This window comes from Camellia sinensis, chromosome 8, assembly GCF_055761805.1.
Source record: "Camellia sinensis isolate YWXY chromosome 8, ASM5576180v1, whole genome shotgun sequence".
In the NCBI taxonomy this organism is placed as follows: Eukaryota; Viridiplantae; Streptophyta; class Magnoliopsida; order Ericales; family Theaceae; genus Camellia; species Camellia sinensis.
Window position 1 is genome coordinate 77431956 of NC_138968.1, and position 16795 is coordinate 77448750.

The 16795-nt window shown below is 43.8% G+C and overlaps 1 pseudogene; it reads right to left on the reverse strand.

Moving 5' to 3' along the window:
• Positions 1-2131: 2131 nt before the first annotated feature.
• LOC145797851 (endo-1,3;1,4-beta-D-glucanase-like) lies at positions 2132-5519 on the reverse strand (annotated as a pseudogene).
• Between the last annotated feature and the right edge of the window lie 11276 nt (positions 5520-16795).

Consider the following 16795-nt stretch of genomic DNA (forward strand, 5'->3'; position numbering starts at 1 on the left):
CCAAGCACGGGAAATGAGCTACGTTTCGTACTCCGAGTGACGGAACGTGTCTCAATTCTTGGTCGCCGACACTCCGGATTATCCATGATAGAGTCTAGGCCTTGTTGAGTCCATATGTGCATTCATTTCATATTGAGTCGTGCAAATCGACTCCTCGGCCATTATGCATCGAGATGCGTGATTGGTGGCACGAGGATCGAAGACTACACTCCCTGAAGAGTAGTCATGCATACATATGTGAAAATACTTTGCCATGCCCCTTTGTTGCTCTCTGTTGCAGCAAATCAAAAATTGGCAGCCTCCCGGAGCTTGGCACGCATCCCGAGAACAATTGCAAACAGAGGCGAACTGGGGCATCGCAATGGATTTCCGCGCAAGGCAACTCGAGCATGCATCATCCATCATTCGGAACAGAGCTGAGGCGGTCCACGGATTTGCGTGCAATTTACTACTTTTCTAGATTAATTTGCTAATTAATTAGGATTTTGTACTTATTTGGACTGTACTATTTATTCGGGACTGTATATTATTCATTCGAACCCTCTGGGTGAGGGCACAACTGTAATAAGTGTGCGTGTGTGTGATGTATGTCTTCCAACCCCACGTCTTTCTCTCTTTTATTTACCCGCTTATGATGGTTAGATTAGGGCATGTTTCAATTAGCATACAGTATGATAGCATGTTTGCATTCATTCATCTGTTTTGCATGCACCGGACTCGGCGCATCATACTAACTGCATTATATTTCAATTCCAAGTTGAATACTTGTTAGTTGTAGCATTTCGCATGCCATCTTTAGAATAGCCGAGCCTTCTATAGTTGCATTTTTGCATGTGTTGCATTAGGCATTTCTGTATAGTTAGGATCATGCATGGATTTCGAATTAGCTTCTGTTTTGGCTTGGAGTACTCGGTAAGTTTTATGCTTTAGCATCCTTGCATGCGTGTGAGTGACTGCCATGATAGCATGCTTACCATGAGGCTATATGCTTATATGATATAACTGCCTGAATGCCTGTAGGTGAAGGTTGGGTTATTTGAATTAGAACAATTCATTAATTGTGAGTTTTAAAGCCCACTAGATAGTGGCAAAATCATGTTTTCTAAGCCCACTCGAGGGTGGCAAATCCACGTCTTAGCCTACTTGCGGGTAGCACCATCAAGCCATTTTCAAAACAAACGAACATGAAACGTTTTGTTCCAATTCAGGCGATCCAGTCTATACTTATATGTTGTGCGCATCACATAGTAAATCTAGGCTAATAATCGGAATAAGAACGCGTAGTGTTTTCAAAACTCGATATCCTGGTTAGTAGAGGCCGATCTTTGATCGGGCGAGCGGGGGTGCTCACGAAGTGACCTTCCCCAATCGTACCCAAGTTCCCGAGCCGAGGCAACTTTGGTGATGACAGACACGTGGCCTTAGGCAACGAGTCATGGTTTCCTAAATTTCTCCCAAAATAAAATATTTAGGTGGTGACTCTGTATCTGGCAAAGCAGTCCATGTTTGGCACTTCTTTCTAAAAAAATCTGTTTTCTCAAAACGATTTGCCGGATTTGGACTCTTTGGTTCAGATTTAAAACCGTGACAATTTGAGAGTCCGAGCTGTAGTGAGCCCAAATGAACAGAACGGGACTCATCCTCCCAGGGCGTTCGAGGACGTCTACACCAACACCAAACTGCTCAATGAGATTAAGGTCTCCACTTGTCTACATTTTCTCCTCAAAAGCTATATAATAGAATAAATTCAATTACAGGCCATTAATTATTAACTCCCCCCAAGGAAGAAGTTCACATTGTACCAGTAAAACACTTAGCCTTATTGATAAAATAAAATACCTGAAGTTCCAAATTTAGCTATTGTTCCCAAGTTCTTGATCAAATCCTCCTTTGTCAGACCTATACCTCTATCACGAATGGATAGGATCTTCTTTCCTTTGTTTAATTTAATATGCATTTATTATATTATAAGCTTAAAGAATAAGTCACTTTATAAATCTTCTTTCTTTGTTTAATTTAATCTGCATCTATAACATTATAAGCTTAAAAAATTCTTCCTCCCCCCCCCACCCAAGAGGGAGTCTTTGAAGATACAAGAATTTATGGTCTCATAAAATGCCTAACAAAAACCCTACAAGCACAGAATGCACTGATGTCTCACAAAAACCTCGGCTCCCAATATTGAAATTGGGCACTTAACCTTTGTAAGAACAAGCTGTCTACACACACACACACACACACACACACATGTTATGAGCTTGAGAAGTGTGAAATTTACTTTTGATTTCATCTTCTGTGATGTGACCGGGACGCAAAACCACTGCAGCCTGAATTTCATCGGTCCTTGCTAGTTTTACAACTACCACCCCTGAGTCAAACGCAAAAAATAACCCATAATCTTAGCAGCCAAGTCCATGATTCGTCGGTGAAGATCAGCCCAGTTCAAATATGTCAAGTTTCACAGCTTATTTCATGTAAAAAGCAATATAAATATCTTACCACCCCAGCAAAAACCTGCAGCCCCTATTGAAGTGAGTCCTTTGCTTCGTAAAGCAGAAATTACTGGCTTGGCATCTTCAAACCCTTTATCCTGGAATGCAGAAAGTTCACATTAACATAGCTAATTGAATTGTTGAAGAAAAAATTCTTTCTTTCCAAACCTCGTGTTCTAATAGGATCAATATGTTTCTCATAACATTTTAGTGATGAATCTATCCGCCTAAAGTTGATCCTTATTGTTTTATTTTTTTATTTACTTAACTTTTTTTTAATTTTATTTTAATCATGTCAAAAAAATTTGGTTTTAGTCCTATCTCAACTGGACAACCCTAAAAATTTTAAAAATTATACATGATGACAATTTGGAACCTTTTGATGTTGAAATAGAGAAAAACTATGTGCGCTATCACTTCTCTAATCTTTGAATCTAGCTTGCCAATTTTGATGACCGACTTTTAGATAAAGGGTAGTGAAACTAGAAACTAACCACGCCATGAGCCTTTCTCTACGATTCCCGGTCCATATTAGGGTTATTAAGATCGAAAGGTTCACCATAGAAGAAATCAGGAACCACTACTAGAAATCCCTGGGCTACCACTTTGTCTACAAGTTTCCTTTAAAATGATAAAATGCAAAATGTTACTTCAACTAAATTACAAGAGATAATGATGCAATTAGTGAAGCTCTCTAGAAATATATTTCTTTGTGTTGGTCGAAGTTAATGACACTAAAATAGGGCAATTACAAGTTACAACAGAACAAAGTAGGCCAACCTTGTACAATTGTTGCACCTGGATTATCAGCATTTCTTGAGTGATATTGTTTGGCATATGAATGAACAGTATTAGCTGTGAGTAAATTATGAATTAGTAATATCAGTTATAGAGAGTAGGATTTTTGTTGTATTTGATCTTTTGGGGCAAGGTTGAAACATGTTATTATTCTTCAATTTAATTAAAATTATTTCACACAAGATAACATACAAGATTGGAGTTTCTAGAGACCAAGGAAAAACAAATAACTGGGCAACCAATCTATGCGAGAACTCTAATAGATGCAGTACTATTAATTGAATATTGATCATGGTCCCTCATTTCTAAAATTCAAATTTGTTTTTTCAATTGAATGACAGAGAGAGAACACTCATTTAACAACAGATAATAGTAACAATTCAGCATACCTCGGATTTGGAGCTTCATACCCTGCAAAACATTTTAAGAAAGCAAAACAACTAAAGCTTAGTTTGTGAAAGAATATTGAGAACTCAAAACATATATCATAATGTAAAATTTTAAATTTTCATCGGAATCATCTTCTGCATTCGCATGTAACTTCCTACCTGGAGATACAAAGACCAGAACAAGGTCGATTCACAGAACAATATGGATATTGTTTGGAACCATTACCATTATGTGTCCTACTACCGCGATTTAAAACCTTAGTGATTAATGATTTTAAAAACATGAAAACCTTAAGTTCATCATGCTCTTGTACTTCTAAGTTCTCACTAGACTAGAAAACAGTGAGTTAAATGCTTCTAATTTAACATAATGCAATAAGAAGGAAAATTCATATTCCAACTCTGGCTTTTCACACAGAACTAATAACAAGTTATACCTGGCATTTTATCTCTATCAGAACCTTCAAGGACTTCTATGTAGTGAACAAATGAAGGAACAACTATATCGAGCTTTTCATCACTGAGATATAAAATATGAATACATCATAAAACATGTTATCCACCATAAATATTAAAATCATTAGGAAAAAAATAAAGCATGTTCCCTACAAATCCTTGATATCAAAGAAAAACAGTTACTAGATATTTTATTTCGTTTTTGAAGTTTCTAGACATTGAAGGTTTCTCTGCTGAATGCACTCATTTCGGAGGGTATTTGATTGTGAAGCTTGGGAAAACTTTGTGTTGTCAGTTAAAAAGGGCAGCCCAGTGCAAGAGGCTGCTGCCTTTGCAGGATTTGGGAAAGGGGTCAGATGCACCATGTGCGGAGAGGCTCTTTCTACGTTTCAAACCCATAATTTTGTTTTGTCATTAAGCTAAGTTTAATTTTAAAAAATTGGTCTATATTAATTCCAATGGGTAATGAGAGGGTAATTTATGAGTAAATTGGGCCGAGCTGGGTAATAGGCCGTTCTATAGGCCATAGTAAGAAGGGCTTAGTAAATGGACCGTGGTCCAGGTGTTAGCTCGGTCTAGGTATGGAAGTGACCTAGCAAGGGTTAGCTCGGTCCAAGAGAGGTCTGTTGTTAGCTCGGTCACCACACTCAGAGCGGTAACAGTTAGCTCAGAGCGGTAACAGTTAGCTCGGTCATAACATATTGAGCCGAAGTATGTGGAGCTTTCCTCAGAACCTTACTATTGGTTAGCTCGGTCCAAGCTCGTTGTGGTTAGTGCGGTCTCGGACAACCCAGTTGGAATATGTCAAACCGAGGTACACACAGTGAAAGGAAGAACCGAGCTAGTTGGAGCTCGGACTAGTCTGCGGCTTTAGCGTGGCCATGTTATCTCGGTCGTAACATCCAACCATGGTAAAACCATTTCACTTGGTTTAAGCAGTGAGGGAGGTGTTGAAGGATAAACATTATCTTTCAGGAATGTGATTTCTAGGAGGACTCTACGTGGAGGAGTAAGAGTCCTACTAGGATTGTGCCACACAGAACCCATAAAAGCTCATAACATCACCTATGGAGAGGTAACACAACTTTGATTCCTGAATATACTGAGTTTTTTGTCTATTTGTCTATTTTGCTGACTTAGGCATCGGAGAGGTATCCGGCACACACCCGCCGGTTAGCTCACATTTGTGTTTTACGGGAGTAAAGCGACGTCGTATGGAGGAGCGTAGACTTGATCAACAGGATTATACGAGAAGGTTTATTTCTTTCCCGTACAATTGGTGCCGTCTGTGGGAATCACAGAAAGAACAAAACCTCTTGATCAAAGCTTTCCGCGCTAAATTAGACGCAATGACGCATAATGAAGATTTGCCGTAGTCCGCCATTGACGGGCAAACTCCAGAGGGAGGTGGGAGGCGCGAAGGTTTGCCTTCCATCCCTCACATGGCAGATCTGGAACCCCAGCGACAGAATCCCCGGAGAGATGCAAGGGGAAGGCGGGGTAACAACCCCCATCGCTCATCAAGTCCCGATAAACAGAGGCGGAGGATGGACCCCCAGATTTTGGAGGACCGGGTAAAGGAGCAAGACGAGTTAATTAGGAGAATGGCGGCGGACATGGAATTGATGAATCGCCAGATAAAAGGGAAAAGGGTGGCGACAGGAGAGGGGCGCAAAAGCAATACGCCCCCTCGCCACTCTAAAGATCTTGGTAGGCATACCACGCCATCGCAAGCAGAGAGTAGGAGCCTCAGATCAGGCGACACTTAATTAAGGACTTCCAGAACTCGTTACTCCAGGTCTGAGAGAATGAGATCATTGAGGTCTTACACAAAGGAAAGCACCTATCGGCCCTCACAGACGCACCAGACATCATCCAGGCAAACGGAGTTGCCTAGATCGTCTGACTTATGGACTGTGCTTGAAGAAAGGGCACGACAGAAGGAGGATGCCAGGGCACGCGACCCGCACAGAGTTTCAACCCTTCAGCGGTTGGCTCCTCGGACACATGGAAGCATCGAGGTTGGAATGCCAATACCGCACCTTGCCTACGAAACAACAGATAAAGCATTGGCAAGGTTACATAGCTCGCCGTTCGTTCCGGCGATTGAGAACGCACCCTTACCTTCAGGCTTCATCCAACCTAAGTTTACGATATACGAAGGGAAGACAGACCCTTACATGCACCTAAGCCACTTTTGCCAGGTCATGGCAGTATACCGGCAGAATGAGGCTTTGATGTGCATCCTATTCCCATCCAGCCTTGGCGACATAGGTTTAACCTGGTTCAAAAGGCTACCGGAAGGCAGCATAGCCTCTTGGGCGCAGTTGGCAAAGGCGTTCGTGACAAGGTTCAGAACGAACACCAAGACCGCAGTGGAGATCGATCAGTTACTCTCCATTGACATGGGCGACAAGGAAACATTGAGATCCTACAACAGTCGCTACTGGGAGACATTCAACCAGATAGGGGACTGCCCTACCAATCTCGCCATCGCACAATACAAAAGAGGATTTCCAGTCGAAAACAGATTGAGAGATTCGATTACTATGACTCCAACCCTCACGATGGAAGCCTTGATGGAGAGAGTGCACCAACATATTCGGGTGGAGGAGGATGGCGCCCGTAGTAAGGCAAAATCTGGTACAACAGCAACGCCAGATAAGAAGACTATAGCAAAGGTGAACACGGTAGAACGTCCAAGCAAGAATGGACGAGGTAGGCAAGACAACGAAGAAGACCAAGATAAAAGATGGTTGAAAGTCCGCACTGCCATTACTACGGTAGTCAAGAAACCAATCTACCGAGTTCTCAGTGAGATACGTGATGAACCTTTCGTCAGATGGCCAACTAAGTTGGGAGAAGCGCAAAAGGACTACGACGAAAGATCCCAGTGCACCTTCCATAAGGAAAATGGGCACCGCACTAAAAATTGCACGCCGTTGAGACAGCATCTGGAGGAGTTAGTGGCAGTTGGGCACCTAGACCGATACATAGAAGGAGGGACACGGCCAGCCCCCCAGAACCACGATCACCCAGACGGAATGCCGATTGACGCCCCACCTTGAGGCGTGATAAACGTAATACATGGGGTATTCAAGCCTGAGCGAGTATGTGAGCTCAGGGGCATGATAAAGAAGGCTGAGCACTTAAGGGAGGTATTGAGTGCACAGCCCACCATTAAAAAGGGAAAAACAGAGGCCACGAACGTCATGTCTTTCTCAGACAAAGACTTGGCAAGGATATATTGCCCTCGCAATGATGCACTGGTTGTCACACTCCGTGTCATGGATTACGACATCAAACAGATTTTGATCGACCAAGGAAGCTCGTGCGAGATAATGTATTACGAAACCTTCAAACAACTGAAACTGAAGGACAAAGACTTGGCACCTACCGTGTCTCCCCTGATTGGGTTCAACTCAATGCCAGAGTGGCCAGTCGGCAAGATAATCCTCCCAGTCAGAGCAGGAAGCATGACTAAACAAGTGGAATTCTGGATATTGAAAGTGCCCTCCACTTACAACATAATTTTGGGAAGGACATGGCTGCATGCCATGAGAGCAGTAGCATCAACCTACTATCAAGTAATGCGATTCCCCAACGAAGCCGGGGTAATTGAAGAGGTCTATGGAGACCAAATTATGTCCAAGCAATTCTTCGTCATAGTAAATGGCAGCCGAGCTGCCAAGGGGTTTGTTCAAATGGTAGAAGAGCCCGAGAGTAATGAATTGTTTGCGGATGTTGGCAAAGCCGCTGAACAGAAGGCAGTGGAAAACTTGGTACAGGTAAAAATAGATTAAAAGAACCCGGATAAGTTCTTTTTGCTTGGCTCATCTATGTCCAGCACTGAGAGAATAAAGGTCATGGAATTCTTGACCTCTAATATCGAAGTGTTTGCCTGGACGCCGTATGACATGCCTGGCATTGACCCAAGCTTCATCTGTCACCAATTGAATGTCCACCCAACTGCCAGACCAATTATACAGCGCACTCGCAGATCAACACTCCACCATGCCGAGATAGTGGCGGAAGAAGTAGAAAACCTGCTAGAAGCGGGAGCTATCAGAGAGGTGCACTACCCCAGATGGATCTCCAATACAGTAGTGGTACCTAAGAAGAATGGAAAATGGCGTGTCTGTGTGGATTACAAAACGGTCAACAAGGCATGCCCCAAAGACAGCTTTCCTCTTCCACGGATAGACCAACTGGTAGATCTGACGGCAGGACACAACCGTCTTAGCTTTCTTGATGCGTACAGAGGTTACCATCAAATCGCCATGTATGAGCCAGACTAGGAGGTCACATCTTTTACGACGCCAAGAGGACTATATTGTTACAAGGTCATGCCCTTTGGCCTTAAGAATGCAGGGGCAACATTCCAACGAATGGTCACCAAGATGTTCGAACCATTGTTAGGCAGAACAATGGAAGCCTACATCGACAACATGGTGGTCAAGAGCAAGGATAAGAATGACCATCTCAGGGACCTAGGTGAGATGTTTCAGATCCTGAAGAAGCACAAGCTACGCCTTAGTGCATCCAAGTGTGCGTTCGGCGTAGGATCTAGTAAATTCCTAGGCTTCCTGGTGACCAACCGAGGTATAGAGGCAGACCCTTCTCAGATCAAAGCAATTCAGGATCTGGAGAGGCCCAACTCAGTAAAAGAAGTACAACATCTCACCGGTATGGCAGCCGCGCTCAACAAGTTCATCAGTCGGTCGTCAGACAGATGTCGACCATTTGTTCAAGCATTAAAGGCCAAATTTGAGTGGGATGAAGAATGTGACTGCGCCCTAGAAAGTTTAAAAGAATACATGTCTTCTCCACCACTGCTAGTGTCCCCAATACCTAGAGAAGAACTATTTTTGAACCTGGCAATTTCGCAGCACGCAATTAGCGCAGTGTTGGTCTGAGCGGAAGGAATCCAACATCTGCCCATCTTTTATGTCAGCAAGACATTGCTGGGCACGGAAACCAGGTACTTACCATTGGAAAAATTGGCCTTATCCTTGATGATGGCATCAAGGAAATTGTCGCATTACTTCCACGCCCACACAATAATCGTCCTCACAGCTTTTCCATTAAAAGCTTTGTTTGAGAGGGCGAACTTTTCTAGGCGAATCTTAAAGTCGGCAGTGGAGTTGGGATAGTTTGACATCAAGTTCCAACCCAGAACCACGATAAAAGCCCAAGCCTTGGCAGACTTTGTCACAGAATTCACCCCAGGAAGTCATTATATCTGCTCAGTCGACCTGACTGATACAACCGAACTAGGGTTGGAAGTTGACGCCGGAATAGCGCAACCCTTGGTACAGGATACCCAATCAGACCCTGAGGCAGACCAGAGTAAAGTAAGGGAGGAAGAAGCAAACCATGCTACACCAAGCAAAGACTCGTCAACAAATGAAGACTTGGTATGCAAGCATGGACTTTGAAGAAAACACCAGCAACACTCTTGATCCCAAGGCATCATCTGATCCCTCCACTTGCTGGAAACTGTTCGTTGGAGAGATATGGAAGCTCTTCGTGGATGGAGCGTCCAACAGGTACGGTGCAGGACTAGGCATAGTCCTCATCTCACCAGATGGCCTTGTGGTGGAGCAAGCAGTCAACCTCGGCTTTCCAGCATCAAACAACGAGGCGGAGTATGAAGCACTTTTAGCAGGACTGAAATCAGCATTCTACATGAAGGCAACTGAGGTAATGGTCTACAGTGACTCACAGCTGGTGGTAAACCAAATATCAGGAGACCACGAGGCAAAAGATGACAGGATGGCTAAGTACCAAGAGTTAGTCAGAAAAGAGATCAAAAAATTTGAAGTAGTACGGATAGAGCAGATCGGGAGGGAAGAAAACAGTAGAGCGGACGAACTAGCAAGCTTTGCTTCGATGGCAGATACATCCATCCCTCATCTGTTACTGATTGACTACCTACCAAGACCAAGCATTGAAGAACCCGAAGTAGAAGAGGTATGTTGCGCTGAACTAGGCCCTTCATGGATGGATCCCATTATAATTTTCTTAAAAAACGGCATCCTACCGGAAGAGAAGAAAGAGGCCAACAAAATAAGAACAAAGTCGTAGCGATTTTGGCTCTCCCCAATAATGGCCTTGTACAAGAAATCCTTCACAGGACCTTACCTGAAGTGTGTCCATCCCAGCAAGGTCGAAGCATTCCTATTCGAAATTCACGAAGGCGTATACAGAAGCCATCAAGGAGGAAGATTGTTAGCTTACAGAGCCATTTTGCAAGGATATTGATGGCCATACATGCAAGCGAATTCAGAGAAGTATGTCAAGAAGTGCGAGAAATGTCAAAAGTTCGCCCACCAAATACATCAACCAGCTAGAGAACTCCTACCATTGACAAGCCCATGGCCCTTTGCAATATGGGGCTTGGACATAGTAGGACCACTTTCAACGGCACCCAGTACCAGAAAGTTCTTCCTTGCAGCAACAGAATACTTCACAAAGTGGGTGGAGGCAGAAGCACTAGCATCAATAAAAGAGAAAGATGTGAAGAAGTTTGTCTGGCAGAATATCATCACACGGTTCGGCATACCCAAGGCGCTAATATCAGACAATGGCACTCAGTTCGACGGCAAAATTTTTAGAGGCTTCTGTGAGGAATATAAGATAGAATTCTACAACTTTACACCGGCATACCCCCACGCAAATGGCCAGGCGGAAGCATCAAACAAGGTCATCTTGGATGGATTGAAGAAAAGGTTAGAAAAAGAAAAAGGCAAGTGGGCGGAGGAACTTCCTCATGTTTTATGGGCTTACCGTACCACACCTCGACGATCAACTGGAGAAACGCCATTCTTTTTAGCCTACGGCATGGAGGCAGTAATCCCACTAGAAATCAGCCTCCCCATAATTAGAAGCAAAAATTTCGATCCAGACTTAAATGGGGAAGCCATAGCCTTGGAACTCGACCTTGCGGAAGAAAAAAGAGAAAGAGCATTGGTTCACATTGCCTCGTACCAGCAAGAGTTATCCAGAAAATACAACAAGACAGTACATCCAAGGCAATTCAAGGTTGGACATTGGGTACTGCGCAAAGTAATGGGAAACACCCTGGTACCCGAAGACGGAAAGTTAGGGCCCAACTGGGAAGGACCCTACAAGGTGGTTAGTTTAGCAGGAAGATGGGCATACCACTTGGAAGATGAAGACAACAAAGCCATTCCCAGGCCATGGAACACTGCCAATCTCAAACTATTTTATTTTTAGCTTTTCTTTAAACTTAGTTGTAGTTTTCTTTTCTCAATAAAATAAGTAGTTTCTTTTCAGCATAGATTGTTTCCTTCTGTAAAAGATTGTTTTAGTGAGCTAGGGGCATTGAAAGCATAGTTGGCCGGAATAACCAACACCCCTCCTAAGCCCAGGATAAGGATCCAGGCTGCAGGACGTTTGGCCGGAATAACCAAACACTTTACTTTAGGTTAGCAGGAAAACACAACTTAGAGGTTGGCTGGAAAAACCAACACCCCTCCTAAGCCCAGGATAAGGATCCAGGCTGCAGGACGTTTGACCGGAATAACCAAACAGTTTACTTTAGGTTAGCAGGAAAAACCAACTTAGAGGTTGGCTGGAAAAACCAACACCCCTCCTAAGCCCAGGATAAGAATCCAGGCTGCAGGACGTTTGGTCGGAATAACCGAACACTTTACTCTAGGTTGGCTGAAAAAACCAACACCCCTCCTAAGCCCAGGATAAGGATCCAGGCTGCAAGACATTTGGTCGGAATAACCAAACACTTTACTCTAGGTTAGTAGGAAAAACCAACTTAGAGGTTGGCTGGAAAAACCAACACCCCTCCTAAGCCCAGGATAAGGATCCAGGCTGCAGGACGTTTGGTCGGAATAACCTAACACTTTACTCTAGGTTGGCTGGAAAAACCAACACCCCCCCTAAGCCCATGATAAGGATCCAGGCTGCAGGACGTTTGGTCGGAATAACCAAACACTTTACTCTAGGTTGGCAGGAAAAACCAACTTAGAGGTTGGTTGGAAAAACCAACACTTAGTACTCTTCAGTCGAAGTAAGGATCTAGGCTGAAGAGTGATTGGCTAGAAAAATCAACACTTATTATTCTTCAGTCGAGATAAGGATCTAGGCTGAAGAGGTTAGCTGGAAAAACCAACACTTAGTACTCCTCAGCCAAAGTAAGGATCTAGGCAGAAGAGGTTCGCAGGAAAAACCAACACTTAGTACTCTTCAGCCGGAGTCAGGATCTAGACTGAAGAGTAGTTGGCTGGAAAAACCAACGCTTATTGTTCTTTAGCCGAGATAAGGATCAAGGCTAAAAAGGTTGGCAGGTATGGCCAGTTAGATTGCAAAGCTAAAACCGAGATATTTACCTCGGTTGGAAAATGTTATACTACATTCAGAATACTTTTGAAAAGTAAAGGCAAGCATAAAAGTAAACTGAAACAACAGTTCCAACAAAAGAAGATTTTATTGAAGATTCAAATCAAGTACAAAAGGAGGGGCCTCAGCCCGGTTACAACTTCTTTCCAAAATAGCAAAACAAATAAGAAAGTACAAAGTCAAGTAAACAGGTCATCAAGATCCGCATCCAATTCAACTCGGAGCCCGGTTTCAGTTGGCAGCTCGCTTGTCAGGTCTTCAACAGGTGGCTCCACCCGAACTGGCTGGATGGCAGAATCATCGACGACCGGGGCATTATTAGGCACGATTTCTTCTTCATCATCCTCAGCTTCAAGGAATTTTTGTTGAATGGTGGCTGCATACTCCGCCATATGGCTCGGTATGAAATACGATGGAGGGTTTAGGAAAACCTCAGTCTCTGGACCGTGACCGAGCTGTTCCACCGCCGCTTTCCATCCGCATTTTAAAAATAGATCCTTAGCAGCCTCACACTGCAGCATGTACGTGGCTTCACCTTCCTTATAACCTCGGTCTTCTGCGTCCTCCAGCTTCTTCTCCAACTCTTTTATCTCGGCATCCTTTTTCCCCTCAAGCTTGGCCAGCTCGCGCAGGTATTTGTCTTTTACCACAGCCGCGGCCTTTCGCTTATCTACTTCGGTCGAGCTGACAAGATCGTTCAGACGTGCCATCTCGGTTTGTAGCTCGACTATTTGCTTCTTTGACTCTTCTAGCTTGGTGTTTTTGGCATTGGCTTCTGCCATGGCCTGCCTAGTGGTTTTTCGAAGTTCCAACACTCGCTTGTGAGCGATGTGATTCTTCTGTATGGCCTACAAAAGTATGGAAAGACACTTTTTAAGTACAACCGAGCAAAGAGTCGTAAGAATTTGAAAGACAAGCAAATGAGCTACTTGCCAGCACCATGGATTTTGTGGACGAGCGAAGGGCCTTCAGCTCAGTTAGGTGGTCGTGGTGCTCCATGTCAGGTGGAAGGCAAACGCTTTTGGCCAGATTGAATGCCATTAGGTGGTCCTTTTCAGCGACCACTGAATCAGTATCCCGTATGGCACGGTTCTGAAAAGTGATCTTTGGAGCCCACTTGGAAGAGCTAGCTCGGTCAGAGCGCTCCGGTTGTGGGCTCGGTGGAGGGATGGTATCTTCTTCATCAACAAGGCGTGGCTCAGTTGTAAAAGTCCAAGCACGCTTGTTTGGACGAGATGATGAGGGTTGATGAGATGGAAGGGCCACCACGGTCTCCCGAGTCTGACCGACTAGTGGTACTTCGGGCTGGTTTGTTTCGGTTAGGAGGGCCCTTACAGCTCGTTTCTTGGCCATCTCTTGCTCTACGGTTAGTGGGATCAAATTGATTTGAGGCAAAGATGGATCTGGCTCTGGCGAAGGTTCAAGGAGAAAATCGGTCACTCTGGTCTTCCTGCGGCTACTATATCTGTAGGTCGGTTCGAAATTCAGTAGCTCGGCCCAGCCTCTGTTTGGATATCGGAGTGCGGCGCGAAGTACGTTTAAGTCTGGGTAGTTGTACTGAGACTTAAGGAAGTTCAAATCTGCATGAAGGAAAGAGAATACAGTTAGTGCGGTTCAAGATTAGAAAATCGAAGTAAAGAAAAGCATGGAATTGAGCCGAGGTAATCCTACTGGCTTCACCCTTGTTCTAATTTATTCTGTCGCTCGGGATCTGGGCTTGTTGGTCCTCAAAATTCCCAGATACCCAGAAGAAATCAGCATCATTCACGTCTTTGTTCGGGGTATTTTTTATTATATTTTCACGACGGCGTCTTACTCTTAAATAGTAAACCCATCCATCCTCAGCTGATCCTATGGAGTATTGGTGGAAGAGCTCGGCTAGACCGAGATTAAGGCCAGCCCGGTGGTTTAGCTCGGCAATGCCGTTTATTATACGGTAAGAATTGGTAGAAAGTTGGGTAGGGCAGAGGTTTGTTTGTCTAAGAAATTCACATAGAAGGGGTTGTACAAGGAATCTTAGTCCGGTTTCTACAATGGAAAGAAGTGTAAAGGGAACAAAGCCAGGGTTTCCCCAGGATATGGTATCTAGTTCGGCCAGGGTGAAGTAGACATCATCAGGAATATGGTAGTCTCTTCGGAACTCGGCCATAGCACCTGGGGTGTTTACCAAAAACCTATATTTACCCATTGATTGTTAAATTATCAATAAATTAGCTGAAGGATTAGCTCTGTCAAGAAAAGGCGCCTAGTAGCTCGGTTGAGCAATCAGAGGAATGCCAGGCCAACCTAAGTCTGCAAAGTAAAAAAGAAAGGTGTTAAGCACTGATCATTGGACCGTGCTACAAAAAACAAGGGCAAGATAAATGAAGTCCTAGCTCGGCTACACAAGATGCTACCAGTTTTTAGCTCGGTTTGAGCAAGGGGCTTTTTAGCCCGATTGAGCCTTTGGGGCAGCATCCTTAGTACGGTTTGAACTAAGGAAGCTGGTGTAGCCCCAAGTTGTAGCTCAGTCGAAAGTTAAGGCTTTCTAAGTACGGTATTGCGCAAACCTAGTATGGTTCGATTGCTCGGTTAGATGAAGCTAAAGGTATCTAACCTATGGAAACTACAAGTATGGCGTGAAGTTTTAGTCCGGTTGTTGGGTGTGGCTAGGCTTGCACCTAATACAAACAATATCCTAGTTCGGTTGGGATGTGATTTTGGATCAAATACAGTGTTTTTTCGCACTATTCATGAATGCAGTAGTTCTATCACAAGGTTTTCCCAGAAAACTGAAAGTGAAAGTGGCGTGTGTTTTGAAAAACGTACAAATACGTGTGTTGTGTATTACAAAACAGATGTAAAATCAACAAAAAGGAAATAAGATTGGGCTACTTACAAGTTTGAAGATGAGCTGATGAATATCAAAGCCACGAGAGAAAGCTCTTTGTAGGCACTATGTTTGGGAAAAATAGAGGTTCAGAGAGAGAGAAAAGGAGATGAATAGTGGAATGAATGATTCAAAACGAAGGGGTGTTTTGTGTAGAGGGAATGACAAAAAGGCAAGACTGTTCAAAATACACGAAGTACGAAGACGGCGTGACAGCTACGCTGAGCCAATGACAGTTTGCCACGTGGCCATAGAATGGGAAGCGGTTCAGTATAGTAACCAAAGAGACGTTTTGACCGGACATATTGAAGAAGCCTAGTGTGAATTTAGCTCGGTTGGAAGGCTAAAGTTTTAGCTCGGCTGGTAACAGGTAATCTCTATCATGCTGCGCAGATGGAATTAAGGGGCAATTGAGAGGGTAATTTATGAGTAAATTGGGCCGAGCTGGGTAATGAGCCGTTCTATAGGCCATAGTAAGAAGGGCTTAGTAAGTGGACCGTGGTCCAGGTGTTAGCTCGGTCCAGGTATAGAAGTGACCTAGCGAGGGTTAGCTCGGTCCAAGAGAGCTCTGCCGTTAGCTCGGTCACCACACTCAGAGCGGTAACAGTTAGCTCGGTCATACCATATTGAGCCGAAGTATGTTGAGCTTTCCTCAGAACCTTACTATTGGTTAGCTCGGTCCAAGCTCGTTGTGGTTAGTGCGGTCTCGGAAAACCCAGTTGGAATATGTCAAACCGAGGTACACACAGTGAAAGGAAGAACCGAGCTAGTTGGAGCTCGGACTAGTCTGGGGCTTTAGCGTGGCCATGTTATCTCGGTCGTAACATCCAACCATGGTAAAACCATCTCACTTGGTTTAAGCAGTGAGGGAGGTGTTGAAGGATAAACATTATCTTTCAGGAATGTGATTCTTATGAGGACTCTACATGGAGGAGTAAGAGTCCTACTAGGATTGTGCCACACAGAACCCATAAAAGCTCATAACATCACCTATGGAGAGGTAACACAACTTTGATTCCTGAATATGCAGAGTTTTTTGTCTATTTGTCTATTTTGCTGACTTAGGCATCGGAGAGGTATTCGGCACACACCCGCCGGCTAGCTCAAGTTTGTGTTTTCAGGGAGTAAAGCGACGTCGTACGGAGGAGCGCAGACTTGATCAACAGGATTATACGAGAAGGTTTATTTCTTTCCCGTACAGGTAACATCAAAATTTGGCTTCCTTTCCTAGAGTGTTTTCAAGAAAATTTTGAGCAATACTCTTAAAACAAAGCGAAGAGAAAAACGATTAATTAAAATGAAATATGTCACATGAATTAAAAACCAAAATTGGCGGCATAAAATACTTGAAAGGGTAAACACTAAACAAGTATATTCACAAAACAATGTGCCTGGTCTTAAAAGATGTGAGC